The 17,488-nt window shown below is 32.0% G+C and overlaps 1 non-coding gene across 1 annotated transcript; it reads left to right on the top strand.

Annotated features, from left to right (window-relative positions):
• The first annotated feature begins 11,190 nt into the window (after nt 1–11,190).
• Trnae-uuc lies at nt 11,191–11,262 on the top strand. Its single transcript has one exon. It is a non-coding gene; the product is annotated as a tRNA-Glu (tRNA).
• Nucleotides 11,263–17,488: the final 6,226 nt, after the last annotated feature.

Genomic DNA, 17,488 nt, shown 5'->3' with positions numbered 1-17,488 from the left:
GATATCATGCATTTTTTTATATCCATGAGGTGCAGTAAATATTAATATACTTATAACGAGGGTAAATTTTACTAATATGATAGTACAGACTAAAAAAATGTAACATTAACAATGTAATCGGTCATTTAAAAACTAATAGTAATTCTGCGCAGCGCTGACCTCAAAAGACAATGAATGAAAAAGGTTTAAAATGGTCTCCAATATTGTGATGTTAATATTTATAATATTTAGCACTAACTGAGCTATACTAATTTAAATCCCTGAACTTTTAAATATATTGGCCCTTTAGTTAATCATATATATGTATGTACCTGTATTGAATTTGTTTCTTTTACATTTGTTAGCTCAGTGAACGAAACAAAATAATAATTGTGTTTGCTCGCAAACGAAAAAAAACCGACTTCAATTATATCGACGAGTATAATACGTGGATCGACGAAAAAATAGTCAAGTAACTACGCGGTATCAAAGATTACTCAAAAAGTAGTTATCAGATCTCAATAAAATTTATATGTGACCACATGGCAAACATCAGCTTTCGATTAAATTAAAAGTTATTAAAATCGGTACACCCAGTAAAAAGTTATTGCGGATTTTCAAGAGTTTCCCTCGATTTCTCTGGGATTCCATCATCAGATCCTGGTTTCCTTATCATAGTACTAAACTAGAGATATCTTCTTTCCAACAAAAAAAGAATTATCAAAATCGGTACACCCAGTAAAAATTTATTGCGGATTTTCAAGAGTTTCTCTTGATTTCTCTAGGATCCCACCATCAGATCCTGGTTTCCTTATTATGGTACTAAACTAGGGAATATCTCCATTCCAACAAAAAAAGAATGTCGACTGTATTAGTCGAATTGAGAACCTCCTCCTTTTTTGGAAGTCGGTTAAAAAATAAAAATGAAAAAGGAGGAGGTTACTCAATCCGACCATATATATATATATATATATATATATATATATATATATATATATATATATATATATATATATATATATATATATGTTCGGGGATGACTCCGTCATTTATGAACCGATTTTGATAATTCTTTTTTATTGGAAAGGAGATATCCCTAGTTTGGTACCATGATAAGGAAACCAGGATCTGATGATGGGATCCCAGAGAAATCGAGGGAAACTCACGAAATCCGCATAGCTTTTTACTGGGTGTACCGATTTTAATGATTTTTAATTTAATCGAAAGCCGATGTTTATTATGGGGAAAAAGTGCGGGGAAGAGTGCGCAAACCACAATTCAAGATATTTACACAAACAGAGATAAACTTAAATTACTAAAAATAGATATATTACCCAGCATTCATATAGTATATTATACATACACACACACACACGATTAAATACGTACAAACAATTCTTAAAAATATCTGACTGCTTGACGGGTATTACTGGGCAGGGAATTCCAAAGTTTAGTATTGAAGAAATACTTAAGGAAGGAAGGGTACAAGCAAGTTATTGCTACTAGAACCCAAGTTGCATTCTGTGTCGTGTCCTAAAAAGTAAGTCTCTGCTTAAGATTCCTGTCTAATTAGTAACCAAACCTTTTGTTTTCGATGATGAGATATATGGTCAAATTTGCGTAACTCAAATATAAAGTGAATACATGTGTTTTATCATCTTTCCAACATGCTTACAACAATGTTAAGACAAATCAATATAAACAATATCGGCATAATGTAACAAGGATAGCACTAAGGAATTAGTTAAAGCAAGTTTGATTTTAAAGGGTAGAAAGGACTTCCATCGTTGAACGTTTTTAATGACGGGCTAATGAAATATTTTCTAAGCTAAACTTTGATACTATATATTAAATCAAAAAGTATCTAAAATTATAAGTTGTTGTAGAAAAGGCGTGATTTCAGCGGAACTCTGAACAAATTGAATATCGTTTACATAGCTATTGAACCTGAATTGCGTTTAACATCCTCATTCGGAGCGGAAGAATGCAATATCCGGCTGTATTCGTATCAGTAGATATTGCGTAAATTGCATTCATTGGTGCATAAAAATAATAAGTACCTAAATTGCGTAGTTTAGTAGCAGATGTTGCCTTATGGGGCACGTCTTACTTCTAGTAAATTGGTAACTAGTAATTGGTAACTATATGTAGTGTGATATTAATATATATTATGTCAATAAATTATATACATATAAATCAAATGATATTATGAGTAATTTAACGATCCGTTTTCGTCAGTAAAATTGAGAACCCAACGAGAAATGTTGAGTTGAGAGTACTTTACACATGCAAGCGTGCTTGTACGCGAATGCGAAATTCGAGTGAATACATGCGTGTGTGTACTTATTTGAAAACTTGGAGTGGAGTAGTTAACGTTAAGTAGCTTAGTTAGACTAAGCATCAAAAATGACGTGAACTCATGTGTGTTGTCCTTAGAGACCACGCTGGGCAGGCGGGTTGGTAACCGCAGGGCTGGCTTTGTCGCAACGACGACACTGCTGCCCGTCTTCGGCCTTTGTATTTCAAAGCCAGCAGTTGGATGGTTATCTGCCATCGGTCGGCTTTTAAGTTCCAAGGTGGTAGTGGAACTGCGTTATCCTTTAGTCGCCTCTTACGACACCCACTGGCAGAAAGGTGGTGGCGGCTATATTCTTTACTGCCGTAGTCACGCAGCTCATTCACATAGGAATTTCTGCTATTACAACACAAACGTTAAATGATAAGTACGTAATCATGTATGTGTGTGTGTGCGTAATTTGTTGCAAACTTGCAACTTACAAACGTTAACAAACTAAATAGTTCAAACTGAAGGGAATTTTTTATAATGAAAATTAACCTAAAAATAACGAAGACAGAAATCTTCCTAATAATATTATGCCATCTATATGTGCCTTATATACGAAGAATTGGATGCTTTGAGTAGTCTTGATAACAAATCATAAAAAGTTTTAATGCCTTTTGAAGAAGAAGATCAGAAGATTGCCGGAAAATGTTTTGACGTAGCAATTCCAAAGCAAATATGATTTTATGGTGGGTTGATATTAGGCAATGAATCTTAAAATAGCAATACTATTAAGTCAAATTGCTAAGGCTTCATTTTCTATATTATTATAAAAATATTGTACGGCTTTACTAAGCCCGTTTATAAATAAAATAAACATCCTCTTACGACGATATTATCTATGTACCGTGTACGGTGATATATCTATCTTTCTTTTATCTTGATAACGTGTCGAGCCTCCCAATTATTTTTCCTTTAAGAATCCTGTTATTCGCACCGTGTCGGCTCATCGAACAATTTAATGGAATAGAAAGTAAATACAGCCTTACCCTGTTCCACGCATAATCGATAACGTTTTTTAAGGTTGTCACTGTAAAGAAAAGTTTTATTTAAAAAAGATTTTTTGATGTAAAGAAATCAATTTATTTTCTGAATACATTTACATGTGAAAAGGAAAAAAGACATTTAAATATTCCTTTATTCCTTTCGTCGTCAATTTAGCATTTGTAAAGTGCCTGCAATATTAAGACTATCGTATGATGGTTTAGGCACAAAGGAAACAAATATAAAAAAAAAATGTAATTAACTCAACTTGTAACAAGGAAGGAAGGAACAAGGAAGGACAAGATTCACAATATGAATGCCGCTGGTTGTAAACTGTCCGTTTGTACTTAGGTACTACTAAATTGATTTGGTTTTCTGTTTACACTTTTTTCTTTGAATAAATGTTATTTTCGTATTTTACTTTACGTTTAGAAATAGGTGTTTCTTTTAGTGATTACCTACCTTAACGCCTGAATTATTGTTACATGTAATTTATCTTACTAATCTTCAGAGAATTGTGTAACGTTTACCAATTTATTTATTCGAGACTCATAGGATAATTGGACCAAATCTATTGTAAAATTCAGAGAATATAAATGAAATGAAAATGGAGAATGCATTAACATACATTATTTTTCGACTTTTTAAACCTTACGTTACATTAATCTTGTTACACATTTGTAAATATAAATAAAAAAATAATGCCAGAAATATATACCTACTATTTTCATTGTGAAAGATTTATTGTAATGTTCAATATTGTTTTTAATTCATGCTCTATTAATATTTAATATTCAAAGATCGATTAATTCAGCCTGTGTCCTCCTACTTTCCTTTTTCTATGTAGGAAAAGGATTGGAAGTTTACCCACTACGCTGCTTCACTGCAGGCTGACGAATATATGGCTAATATATGGCTACTTTGAGTAACGATTGCTATTAACTGTCTATAATAATAGAGGGACCGACCGCCTAACGTGCTCTCCAAGGTACGGCGGGGATACCTACAAGGACAGATACCCAAAAAACGATGTTTTTAAAAAAAGAAATATCCATTCCGAGCGGGAATTGAACACGCAAAAGCAGATGTTTAGGCGCCTACACGGCACACGCAACACTGCACATCAGACCTGTGTTATTTTAACTTTTAATAATTTTCGTTTTTTTTTGTAGGTATGTGATTTCTAGCTCCATCGTTAAATATTAGTACGTAGTTAACCTGGTAGTCCTCGACCCTTATGTTGTATATCTAAAATACGCGAAAATTTCCTGAATACGCGATACAGGATATCCTTGTAGGAAGCGTTAAATGTAAGATATGTTTACGTATTACGAGGTTTGTACAGAAAATACACATTTCTCTCATAGACAAAATATATTTTCATAAAATATTTTTAGCATCAGTGAACTACGTCATATACTAATTCAGAGTTATATTCATGAACGTGTGAAAAATATGTCCAACATCTTTTTTTAAATTAAGGACTTCGATTTGTCAGGTCACCTTATAGACATTTCTTAGCATAGGAAAAAGCATTATAATATTAAAATCTGTATTATTTTTATATTGACTACGACACTAGATACGCAGTGCTACGATGTTTTTTGACAACCCTTGTCTCTTTATTTACTGTAGTACTTAGAACATTGAAATATTATGAAAAATACGGCTAATATTTTTTAAAGAAAGTAACACAAACGAAACAGATAGTAAATGTCATTAAAAATTCGTTTGTTTTTTATTCAGATATAAATATTTTAAATTATTTATGACCAATATTAACATCAATATGGTAGCAAACTGCTGGCTGGGAACAAACCTGTGACAGCTATTATTATAATATTTATATATCAAAATAAAATATAGCCTATCTTTCTAGTTGGATCAAACTGCAACGGTGTGCAAATTTGATTAAAATCAGTTAAGTAGTTTAGGAGTCTTTTTCTTCTATTGTCATCTAATATTAGAATGATTAAGAATTTGTTAATTGAGTGTTTCTAGAATTATTCTTCATAATTTTAACATATACACATAACAAGTATTAAGAATGAAAAATTTCTTAAAAGTAACAAATAAATGTTTTTAACACTTTGTTTCTACTGAATATTTGTGGCTATTGAATCATGTAATTTTCTTTCCTTCAGATTTTACCAATGTCAAATAAACAAATATCTCTTCTTCCTAAAAAATTTTACACTAAATAAAATATTTGAATAAAAAGCTGATGCTTGTGCAACTATATGGTCACGAAGGACTCCAAGTCCTCCCGTAACCATGGTTGTTGTAAAGTATCCGAAACGTCGGGCATTTAAAAAATTTAATAAACCGCGATAATATCCGAAAAAGTTGTTTTATTATATATATATGATTATTTATTATTTTAGTATTTCTTTTAAAATATTTAATGAATTTAGTCAGTTAGTCGCTTAATTTATTTCCTGCGCGGTCTCGCTTTCCTTTTGACTGTCAATAACAAATCAATAGTATTTTCGTTAAATGTTTCAAAAAATCAAAAACAAAAACAACTTTATTCATGAGCGCTTTAGAATTGCATTTTACGATTCGGAGACGATGGTCCAGGGGCATTCAATAACCAGAGCAAGAAGCCAACACTAGTCTACTTAGTAATTATGTTAGTTATTAGCTAGGTATTGTTTGTAATTATCAGTATTTAGATTAAATGAAATCAGTTTAAATACCAACGTATTTGATTTCATAAAATCTGAGAATGACTGAGCCTGTGTTTAAAAGGAGATAAAGACACCTAAATAAATCTTCTATAATATAAAAATGAGTCGCTGAATGTGTTGCTAAGCGCAAAACTCGAGAACGGTTGAACCGATTTCGCTAATTCTTTTTTTAAAATATTCCTTGAAGTACGAGGATGGTTCTTACGGAGAGAAAAATTCAAAAAAAAAAAATTACAATTTCCTGAAAAAGTCTAAAAACAACAGTTTTCTATACTCCCATACAAAACATTTGTGATAATACTTAAAAGTCAATTTGAACTTTAATACCATACGATAAAGTTTGTGTTAGGCGATACGAAGTTCGCCGGGTCAGCTAGTAAAAAATAAAAACAACATTTCATTTGACAATGAACACACGAGCAGGCATTTTAGTTATTACATGTGCTTAAACCTAAAATAATGTAAACCTTTATTGTCTAATAGCACAGGTTGGAAGAGACCTTTATAATTACAAATCCAGGAAATACTCCAATATATTGTCACAGAGTGGGTCACTAGAGCGCAGTTAATTTTATTAAGTATCTATCGTTAAAGCATAAATTACTAGGGCTTATATATTACATGTTCGGTATCAATAAACGTAACTAGTTAATTGTTGGAAAACGTGCGATAAATACTTGAGTATGTGGTGTAACGTACTATTAAGTATGACAGACAATGACACTACTCATTGCAGCTTTACCTACCATCAAATTATACATTCTTCCAGGGACTAAATAAATGAAGAAAAAACTGAATGTTCAATGATGTCGATACACGTATAGGCGATTTATATATCGTAATATTTTATACAAGAAAGCTGTATGTCTTACTAAAGAATATTTAATAATTATTTGTACGCTTCAGCCTGTAATATCCCACTGCTGGGCATAGGCCTCTTTCTCCATGTAGGAGAAGGATCGGAGCTTAGTCCACCACGCTGCTCCAATGCGGGTTGGCGGATATATTCCCTCCCATGAGTAACGATCGCTATCAGATGTACACGATAACAACCGGGACCGACGTGGGGAGACCCACAATAATTACTAATATATAAGTTAAAATAAAATTTGTGTAATTTTAGTTATAACGTATAAATAGGTATTGAAAATACTGTTTATTGGATCTATAACTTTCTTAAATAAACATGCGGTAATTCCTAAAATAAAAAGAATTGATTATAAAGAAAATATATATTACTTATAAGTTAAAAGTAACATTTAATAACATACAACACAATTATAACACTTGCACAGTCATATACCCAGTGGAAACTATTAGTAGGTATGGTATTTTTTTGGCCCCATCTAAAGAAAGCGTTTGTGTTATAAATTGCTTGGGAGCTGTTTGTTGTGTGTATTTAATTTGTAATGTGACACAAATGAAAGCCTCATCCCTCTTAGTAGGATCGATTACTCAGCGTGCGTCGTTCTCGTTCGCAAAATATATTTACTACTAACTATACCCGTGCTAATAATTTACACTAAATAAGTATAATAATTATAACTTTACAAAATAAAATAAAAGTATTTATACGTGAGTTGATTTGAAAATGAACAAAAAATTTACTGACCGTCAATCATGTTGACTTAAATAATTTTAATAATTAATTAATTTACAAAAAAAGTAATAATAAATTTTTAGTTGTTGTCGCCGGTAGAGCAAGCAATTATCTATAAAATGCTATAATATAATTTATCTTTATCATTCAGTGTTAGATAGCTCTTTTATCGAGGAAGGCTACATATCATAACGCTAAGATAAATAGGAGCGGAGTACCAATGTATAATGTTTCAAAATCGTTTTTTTCCTTTTGAGAACTTCCGCTGCGTGCTCTGCGTAAAAGTTTTGCAAACATCATCTATGACAGAATTGTTCTTATTCCACGCGGACGAAGTCGCAGGAAGAAGATAGTCTGGAATAATTTTCTGGCTTTACTAAAAAGAGAGGCAAACATCTTAAACCTTAGCGTATTAATATATATCGATGGCTCCTAAGTATACTGAGTCAACTCTACTCCTAATAACTTTATTTTTTTGTTACATAGGTAGATAGGAAATGAAGTAAATATTATTAATATCTTAAAAAAATGAAATAGTCAAAAGTTGTTAGTTGACTCAGTATACTTAGGAGCCATCGATATGATAAAGGTAATAGTTTAAGTTTATATATCACTACTGGCTTTCTTCTCACGGCTTCACCTGTGTTGAAAACGTAGCTTTGTAGAGTACATTGTCGTTAAGTGGTCTTTATGACGAGACAACTTGCACGCAAAGGGATAAATAATTAAGAGTTACCTATTTATTTCTCATACAGAAAAGAAAGTACACCTATTTATTTTTAAATACAAGGTAAAGGTAATACAACAGAAGATGATAAGAAGTAAAAAAATTGTTTTATAGTAAAATATGTTTCTAGAATAGTACCAGAGTACATAATAAGGAATTGCAGGTTATAAACAAGATGATAATTATATAAGATGTGCAAAAAATGGCTAATAGTTGTTATTATATATATTTTTGTATATAATAAAGATTATATACTTGGGAACTTTATTTTATAACGTAGACTTTTCCTTAAGTTTCACATTCAGTGCTGTCCTACATTTAACTTTTTTTTTGTCATAAAGTAAGACGACGCGCAACGTGAGGTTATTAAGATAGTAGTTTCACTTCATTTATTTTGTTTTACAATAAATGTTTGTTTTATAAAAACAATGTTTTTCATTTGTTGTTGTTTATTGTTTCATTTATTAATTTTTAGGATAGATATTATTCTTTTTTAGCTATTCCTTTATTAAAATTACTTATCGAAACGGAATTTTACGACATATAGACAACTAAAACTTTTGCTTTAAACTTTAATTTTTGTTTCTGACATTTAAAAAAAATAATATTAAAAAGCGATTACACTCGACAAAAAATATTCTATTTTTATTATATATTATTCTTTTCACAAGCACCATTTTTGAAACATACAGTTGTAAATGGTTTATAGAGATGTGACTTGAATGATTCAAAAAGTATCAATATGGATATTAGGTTTATAAAGTTTTTGTCTTCGTAGGTATCCGGAGTGGAGAGCAAGTTACAGATACAAAACTTTGTATAAAGAAGGAAAGAAGTAAAGAAGGTTTTTCTACAAAGTTAGAAAAGCTAAGAAATTTTTTATAACGCACACATATTATGGCTTTAAATTTTAATGTAAGCGAAAAAAAAACTCTTTTCCATGAGGATCTAGAATAATTTATTTTTTGTATTGTTTGCATTGGCTACAAAATGTATAAGTAGGTATCTAATAATTGAATATTTCCGTTACAGTTCTTGTTATCGGTAAGAAGTTCTACATAAGTTCAGAACACACTTACATTGCATATGAGATCTCAAACTCAATAAAGTTTGCCTACTTTCTTTGTGGTTCAGTTCGATATATTCTATTCATATGATTTGCTACGAAAAGGTTTCCGAGACTCAATTTATTTTTATTGAAGAATAAACAGCTATCGAATAAATACACTTTATTTGTCATAAGTTTGTTACCTTATTTTTAACCGACGATAAACTGGAAAGGGTTATTAGTTCGACTGGATTATTTATTTACGTATGATGAGGTTTTTCACCACTAGAAAACGCCGCAGAGAAATTCGATATGTCGATGTCTTCCAAGATTTAAATATTATATATATATATATATATATATATATATATATATATATATATAATATTTAAATCTATAATAATTCATAACTGAGGTAGGGCACAGCAGGAAACATCCTGCTCTAAATCTGGAGCAGCCCGACTGGGGAAGTACCTCGATCTTACAGAAGATCACAGCTAAATAATACTGCTTTCAAGTAGTGGTGTGTAAGAAAGTGTGATGAGTAAGAAAGTGTGGTGAGTAAGAAAGTGTGGTGAGTAAGAAAGTGTGGTGAGTAAGAAATCCTGCGAGGTATTAGGGGTAGGGTCTGGAACGCGCTTGCGATGCGTCTGGTGTTACAAGCTTCTATATACCGCGGTAATTGCTTACCACCAGGTGAGCCGTACGCTTATTTGCTGACCTAATTGTATATAAAAAAATCTTATTGCAACTAGAGCGAAAATTGCCTTTTTACGTCATTTTCGTTTCGCTTAATATAAGTGATCTTGCAATAGAATTTTACTTGTCTATAACTTAGGTAAGAAGCTAAGAAGACGAAATTTATTTCCCTCTATATGATATTCGTTGAGAATTGTTGAATGTACAAAGTAGGTAATTGATGAGCACAAAGCTGCATCACACGGTCCAACTAAATAGGACAAATTTTGAGAAATAACGGCTGGAAAGCGTTCGTGTATCCTTGCGATATCTTTTCATCTCAGAATTTTCGATGCTGAAAACCAAAGTCTGCGGACAGTGCCTGTTATCAGCAGTTGTCAAAATCAAAATCAAAAATAGCTTTATTCAAATAGGCTCCAAGAGCACTTTCGAATCGCCATTTTACAAACTAAAACTTTAAAAATAAATTATTATTTTTGTAAAAGTGAAGCTACCACCGATTCGGAATGTAGATTTTGCAGAGAAGAATCGGTAAGAAAATCCGCAGTTACTCTTTTGAAAATAATATTTAAACTGTGTTTTAGTACAAAATTAGAAACATGTTGCATGAATATATGATATATGTGATAAATATATCGCAAAATGTTTACTTTGAGTATTATGTATAAGAAAGCTTAAGGCTACTCAGAATTAAATGGAGTTTTTATGCAATTAAGGCAACAAACAAGTGTAAAAGTCGATTATAATATGCTGTATTGCACCCTATAAATGCCTGTAATGGTAGGAGTATAAGTGCGTTGCCGGCACAGCGCATTCCCAGGAGTTATTGCTACCTTACTCATCACATGTGCACACTACCTGGGAGCAGTTTTAACTGACAGGGATTTGACTATGCGAGTAAATCTCATTTTAGTTTGATCAGGAAGAGATTCTATATGATGGGTAAAATGAAAATAAATTATGAAGGTAGGCAGGTATCTAGCCAGATGGACGGAAGATTCGAAAAAAATTATAGGAAGCCCCTGGACATTTATCAGTACAGAGGGCCATATCCAACGGGGGACTGCCGTCAAGGGTTGAAGAGAACGGTTAATATTATAGTATTTTAACTATCACGTCGTGTCCCGTATGGTCTAGTGGCTAGGATACCTGGCTTTCACCCAGGAGGCTCGGGTTCGATTCCCGGTACGGGAATTTTTTTTTAATTTTTCCATTTATCGTATTAATTTTATAATATACTAGCTGTACCCTGCGCGCGTTACTACGCTTTTTTTTTGGTCGTACAAACTCAGAAACTTTTATGGGCTTATGCACAACACTTTGCTGAAGATCATGGCATGATCAAATGCATAGTTTACGATTCTATAAAGACATACAGACAAACAAACTAATCGTGTTCATAACGAACACAAAAAAGAAGTTCAACTGTTGTAGTCGTTCGTTAATTTATGCGCGTGAGTACATAGTTCATTTTTATTATTCAGAACTTCAAATACATTTCATTTAATGTTAATTAAAATGAAACCCTTGAAGGGTTGTTCAGTTTCTAAAATGTAGGTAGTCTATTAATTTCGTAATTAATTATTTTCACAATTTTCTCTAATTAAGAGGAAAGGGTACCTGAGAGACTTTTGAAAAATAGGTATTTGAATAAAATGTTCCGGTCTCGCTGTATGCCGCCGCCGCGTCCTGAGCCAAGAAAGGGACAACTGAGCAGCTCAGACCGTTTTAGGTAGATAATTATTGACCAAAACAGCATTAAATTAGTCGACTATTTTCTCCCCAAAACATGAAATTTTTTATTTTTTTTCTGTAATAAAAAAAACCTTCAGCTATGCCTCTAGGTTCTCGTTTTATTTTTTTGTAAATATGCGTAATTTTTTTTGAATGACTGTCTGAAAATGTACAAAAAAATTGGCAGTATTTCTAATTTTTAAAAACTCCTACGATATTAAGAATATGAAAAAAACCAAGACATAGAGGCGTGGTAATGGCAGTTGAGGGATCATTGTCCAGGAGGAAAACGGTCGACTACGTTTGTATGAAGAAAGAGTCGGTATCCTTTCCTCTTAACACTTCTCCAATTTGTTTGATTTCCAATAAATTTATTTTCTATATTGTTTATCTCACGGTCAACAGCGAAAAAATATCAACAAAAAGTGCGTGATACAAAAGAATTTAAAAAAACCATACAGATAATAAATTCACCAATTCGCAGTGGAACATCTCCTCAGATTCAGATTTGTGCCTTTTCCTTAACAGGAGAAGACACCTTTACCTTAATATTGGTTGTTACAGTGCAATAATTTACTTGAGCTTACGACGGAAATAAAACCTTAAAAAAAAAAGACGGACCAATAAAAGAAAATGAGCAAGATTGGACTGCTAAGAGGGTTTGCTATTATTATTTAATTCTCTCGCGTGGAGCTTCATCTACATTTATTTTTACTTTTATACTAAATAAGTTCTATTTATTACTATGTGCTGTAGTGCGTACTACGTTTTATAGCCTTTGATCTTCTAAGGTCTAAGGAAAATTAATGTTTTTGAAATTGGAGTAGGAGTTGATTTAAGGCGCGCAAGTGTTTAAAAAAAAATGTTTATTTCCGTTTTCGCTTTCAAATAATTAACATAAAAAAAGTCCTTATACCTCCTAAAATCTTTTTCTCTTTCGTCCTTCTTTTGAGTATCATTGTAATTCTTTTTAACCACCTTTCGATTAACCAGTTCCTATGATTATTTTTATATTGTTGGTTGTCATGTTGTCCCATTTAAACTTGAATAAGATATATATGACATGTAGTTTTTGAATTAACCCCAATTATGCGCATTCAATTGACTAATTCTTTGCTAACCTATCATGGATTGTACCTGTTGCGCTGGCGGTTGCGGGTTCGATCCCCGCACATGACAAACATTTGTATTCGCCATACAGATGTTTGCCGTGGTCTGGGTGTTTGTGCAGTCCTTGTGGGTCTCCCCACCGTGCCTCGGAGAGCACGTTAAGCCGTCTGTCTCGGTTGTTATCATGTACACCTGATAGCGATCGTTACTCGTAGTAGGGAATATATCCGCCAACCCGCATTGGAGCAGCATGGTGGATTAAGCTCTGATCCTTCTCCTACATGGGGAAAGAGGCCTATGCCCAGTAGTGGGATATTACAGGCTGAAGCGTATAGCGTATTGCTAACCTACGGTAATGATATTCTCATTTTAATGTTTGTTTGATAATAAACATAATTGTTATTAAAATGTTAGCAAATAAATATATGATAATCTATTAAATAGATAATTAAAAGTGGCCATATTCGACTAGATTTAACATTCTGTATAGTCAAGCAAGTGACAAATAGATGAATTTTTCAGTTGCGGCAAAGGACGTTAATAAGTAAATAAATATTTTATGTCATATACGTACGGTCGTTGTTCCTATTGCAAGGAACTCAATGCTTGTGTTATATGTAATAGGGTTCCCAGATCTGGTCTCTTTTTAAGGACCGGGATTTTCGGTACTCTGACTTGACGGAACCGGGATTTCTTGGTTCTTTCGGTTCTTTTTGTTTTTATTATGTAAAATAAGTGTTGTTCTTCAAAAGTTTACTACAATTAGACATTTAAACACAATTTGTTATAAATATCGTTAAATTTCAAGTAGTTTTGCAAAAAAAAAAAAACAATAAAACAGAACTTAATGACGCAGTCTTATCATCGAGGTTTTCTTATTTTTCTATTTTCGCGTTTAGTAGTAATAAATAAGTCAAAAATTAGTAAGCATAATCTACATAGCCACCGTCACGAATTGTCCATGTCAAATAACCCACGGCGTAGAAAGCAAAGATAAATTTAAAAATGGTAATATAATTCAAGGGCAGTGTTTCATAGAACAAAGAATGAGCGGTGAAGCCGTTCAAAAATTTACGTTGGCGGAGCGCACTGGTTGCTATAGTTACTACGATCGTTTAGTCAATACTAACATTTCAAGCGTTCCATTTTAATTAATTTAAAACCAATCCATTACTCTTAAAGACTGTTTAATATACTGACGTGACTGTAATACATAAGTAGAATTGTTTTAAAACAATTAAAAATCAATATTCATTTCGAAAGTTTATCAAATATTTATTACAATTATTATATTTACCATTCTTGAAACAGTTCAGAAAAGTTCCTTATTTAACTGAGGTAGGGCATAGTAGAAAATTTCCTGCTCAAAATATGGAGCAGCCCGAATGGGGTAGTACGTCGTCCTTACAAAAGATCACAGCTAAATCACAATGTATTCAAGTAGTATTGTGTTCCTGTTGGTGAGTGAGGTGACCAGAGCCCTTGGGGGGAATTGGGGTTGGGGTCGGCAGCGCGCTTGCGATGCTTTTGGTGTTGCAGACGTCTATAAGCTACGGTAATCGCTTACCATTAGGTGAGTCGTACGCTTGTTTGCACACACTAACTTGTCATGTAAAAGTGAAAATCGCATTATTACCAATTAGTTTTATTAAGTAAAGTTAAAGTTTATAAAACGTAAATATGATAATATTTATTTTTATTGTTTCAAATACGCATCTGTGTTGTTAAAAGTGTGTTTGAATAATTAAATGTTGATAAGTTTTTTTTAAACTGTAACAAGAATTATTTCTATGGGTTATTTGTTACCTGAAATAAAGTTTTTTTTTTTTTATTATTATATACTTATTTAATTAAATGACTTAGAATTACTGGTGGGATTTAATTTTTATTGAATATTGCCGGGAAAATACTTCAACTTATCAAAACATAAATCGAACAGATTATTGTTAATTAACTTTCTGCCTATATACGAAAATCAAAACATTTTAATTGCTTTACTTTGTTCAATTAATTTATCTTTCTGCTTTACTGTGCACAATGAAAATTAAACTTTAATTACGATGTTACAAACTTAGGGAATCTTAATATGTTTTTGAACAAACCAAACCGACTTAATTCTGTGAGTGTAATCTGCAAGGTTTGGATTCCACTAAAGAGACTAAATGTAGAGCTCTTTAAGAGCAGGTAAATTATAATGAAATGTATATTAGGCAGTAATTTCAGTTATAGCTTTTAAAACATCTTCTATGATAGTATTTCTGTAAGCTTACACGTAAAATATTATAAAAAAAAATACTCTGCAACAAGAATTGGTCTACACATATTTTTAATTGTAACTTTTTATCTTGTTGTTACAAAACACCATCTATACCAACCACTTAACAACTTCGTTGTAACATTTTAAAATTATTATGAATGAAAAATAGTTGTACTTGATTTTACAAAGCTGTGTAGAAGTTTTATTTTGTGATTAACTGGCAGCTCAAATAATCTTGTAAGCCGTTTACAGGTTGTCCATTTGTGATATTCAAGTTAGAATGATTTCCGATTTGGCACTGAAAAGCGAAATTCTGTTCTACGCAAAAAATGACAACCCAAAGTTGAATACACTTAGGAATATAGCCATAGTCATACCTATGAACTCTTGCGAGTGTTTTTGCGCCTTTGTGGCAGCTACAAGCCACTAAACGCTAACTATATTTCCCCGTGGAGATGCGGCGTGATCCGATCTAGGTACTACGATACTAGTACCTAGATCGGCGGATACTTGAGCTTTGTAACAATCATAATTTGGTAGTTTGTGTACGCTCAAATACTAATGTACAGGTTTGGTTCACATAATAATTGTGTTTGCTCGCAAAACGAAAATAAATACAATGTAAATGTAGTCGAAAAAATAATGAATTAAATATGCATTATTAGAGATAGCTCAAATAGTATTCGTGAGATCTCGATCAAATTTAAACGGGACCACATGACAAGCACCAGATTTCGCTTAAATGAAGAGACATCAAAATCGGATAGCAGTAAAAAGTTTTGAGGTAACACACATTAAAAAAAAAATACAATCGAATTAAGGACCTCTTTTTTTGAAGTCGGTTAAAAATAGTTGCGAGTTAAAAAATAGTCGGTTAAAAATTCGAAGAATATAATTACAGATCTCCCATCAGGTTGAGAGATGACAACTTTATGATTGCAAGGAGATACACTTGGCGACTTGCGGTAAAAGACTAACCAAGAGAAGATACATTATTGGAACGAAGTTCCTTACGGCAGGCTTGACATTTGGCTGGGCGACCGTACTGTAAAAAAGGTGATGCTAAAACCGCAAAAAAAATATATAACGGAAGTGACGTAATATCAGTCACACGACTGTATAATATGACGTTTGTAAAACTAAAATATTACTAGTAAACTTTTTTAAAAATTATTTATGTAATTTTATACTGTCGACAAAAATAAATAAAGACACGTTTTTTATTTCCCTTAATAGTTTGAATTATTATTATATTATTATTTTGTTTGATTTATTTTATTTTACGGTAGAGTTTATTTTCTAAAATACTAAATTTCTTAAATAATTTTATGTACTTAATTAAAAACCAATCATCAAAATTAAAAAAAAAAAAAATCAAGAACTAGAAAATGTATATAAAATTCAACATTTTTTTTTCAAATTGTGTTGCTTCTATACTATCCGAAGAAACTTAGTTCCTACCTGGTGTCTCATGGTGTCACATAATTTTTTTTAAATGTTTTAATACATTATTGTTAACAATGATTATTGTAAATAACAATAAAATACATTTATAAGGAAAAAAAAAACTACAAAAACTAAAAATATTAAACAGCGCTAGTTTAGCCACAACCATATGTACATAAGGAAAATACATTTTCATTTTTAAAACATTAACATAATTTGAAGATTACTTAATATTTTGGTTAAGAGTATACAAAGCGCCGTGTGGTAAGAAAAAAATGTATTCGTAAGTCAGAGATGTTATTATGATATTATCAGTGGATGTCAAGCTTATGAGCTTATGAGCATGTGAAACAATTATTTAAATTGGGGTGATGTAATACTAAGTTGTTTTTGTACATAATGTAAAGTTTCATACCAGTCTGCTAATGTCTCGCAGAGAAGTTTATGTCTCTTTTATATATATGATCTATGACCTAGCCGCTAGCTCTCGAAATCGTAGTTTAAGCATTACGCACTCAAATATATCAGATTTCCCATCGAAACATGGAAATGTACTCACAATGTTTTTCTTTGCTGCTGTACAAGCTGCTAGCTTTTATTATTCGCAACTATCATTTTATGTATTGGGCTAATTATTTTTATAATATAATGCGTTGGCACAACGGTTAATGCACTGGCTTATGGCTGTTGTGCTGGTGGTTACGGGTTCGAACCCTTCACGTGGCATACATTTGTATTGGCCATACAGTTCCTTACATTGGTCTGGGCGATTGTACTTGATTAACGTGTGTGTTTTCGGACCCTCAACATAGGAGTAAATACGACTAGAGGCCGTTGAATATAGGTGTTACCTAGACTAGAAACAATATACGA

The sequence above is a fragment of the Melitaea cinxia genome, chromosome 7 (assembly GCF_905220565.1).
Source record: "Melitaea cinxia chromosome 7, ilMelCinx1.1, whole genome shotgun sequence".
In the NCBI taxonomy this organism is placed as follows: Eukaryota; Metazoa; Arthropoda; class Insecta; order Lepidoptera; family Nymphalidae; genus Melitaea; species Melitaea cinxia.
This window is presented reverse-complemented; position numbering and strand designations above follow the sequence as displayed.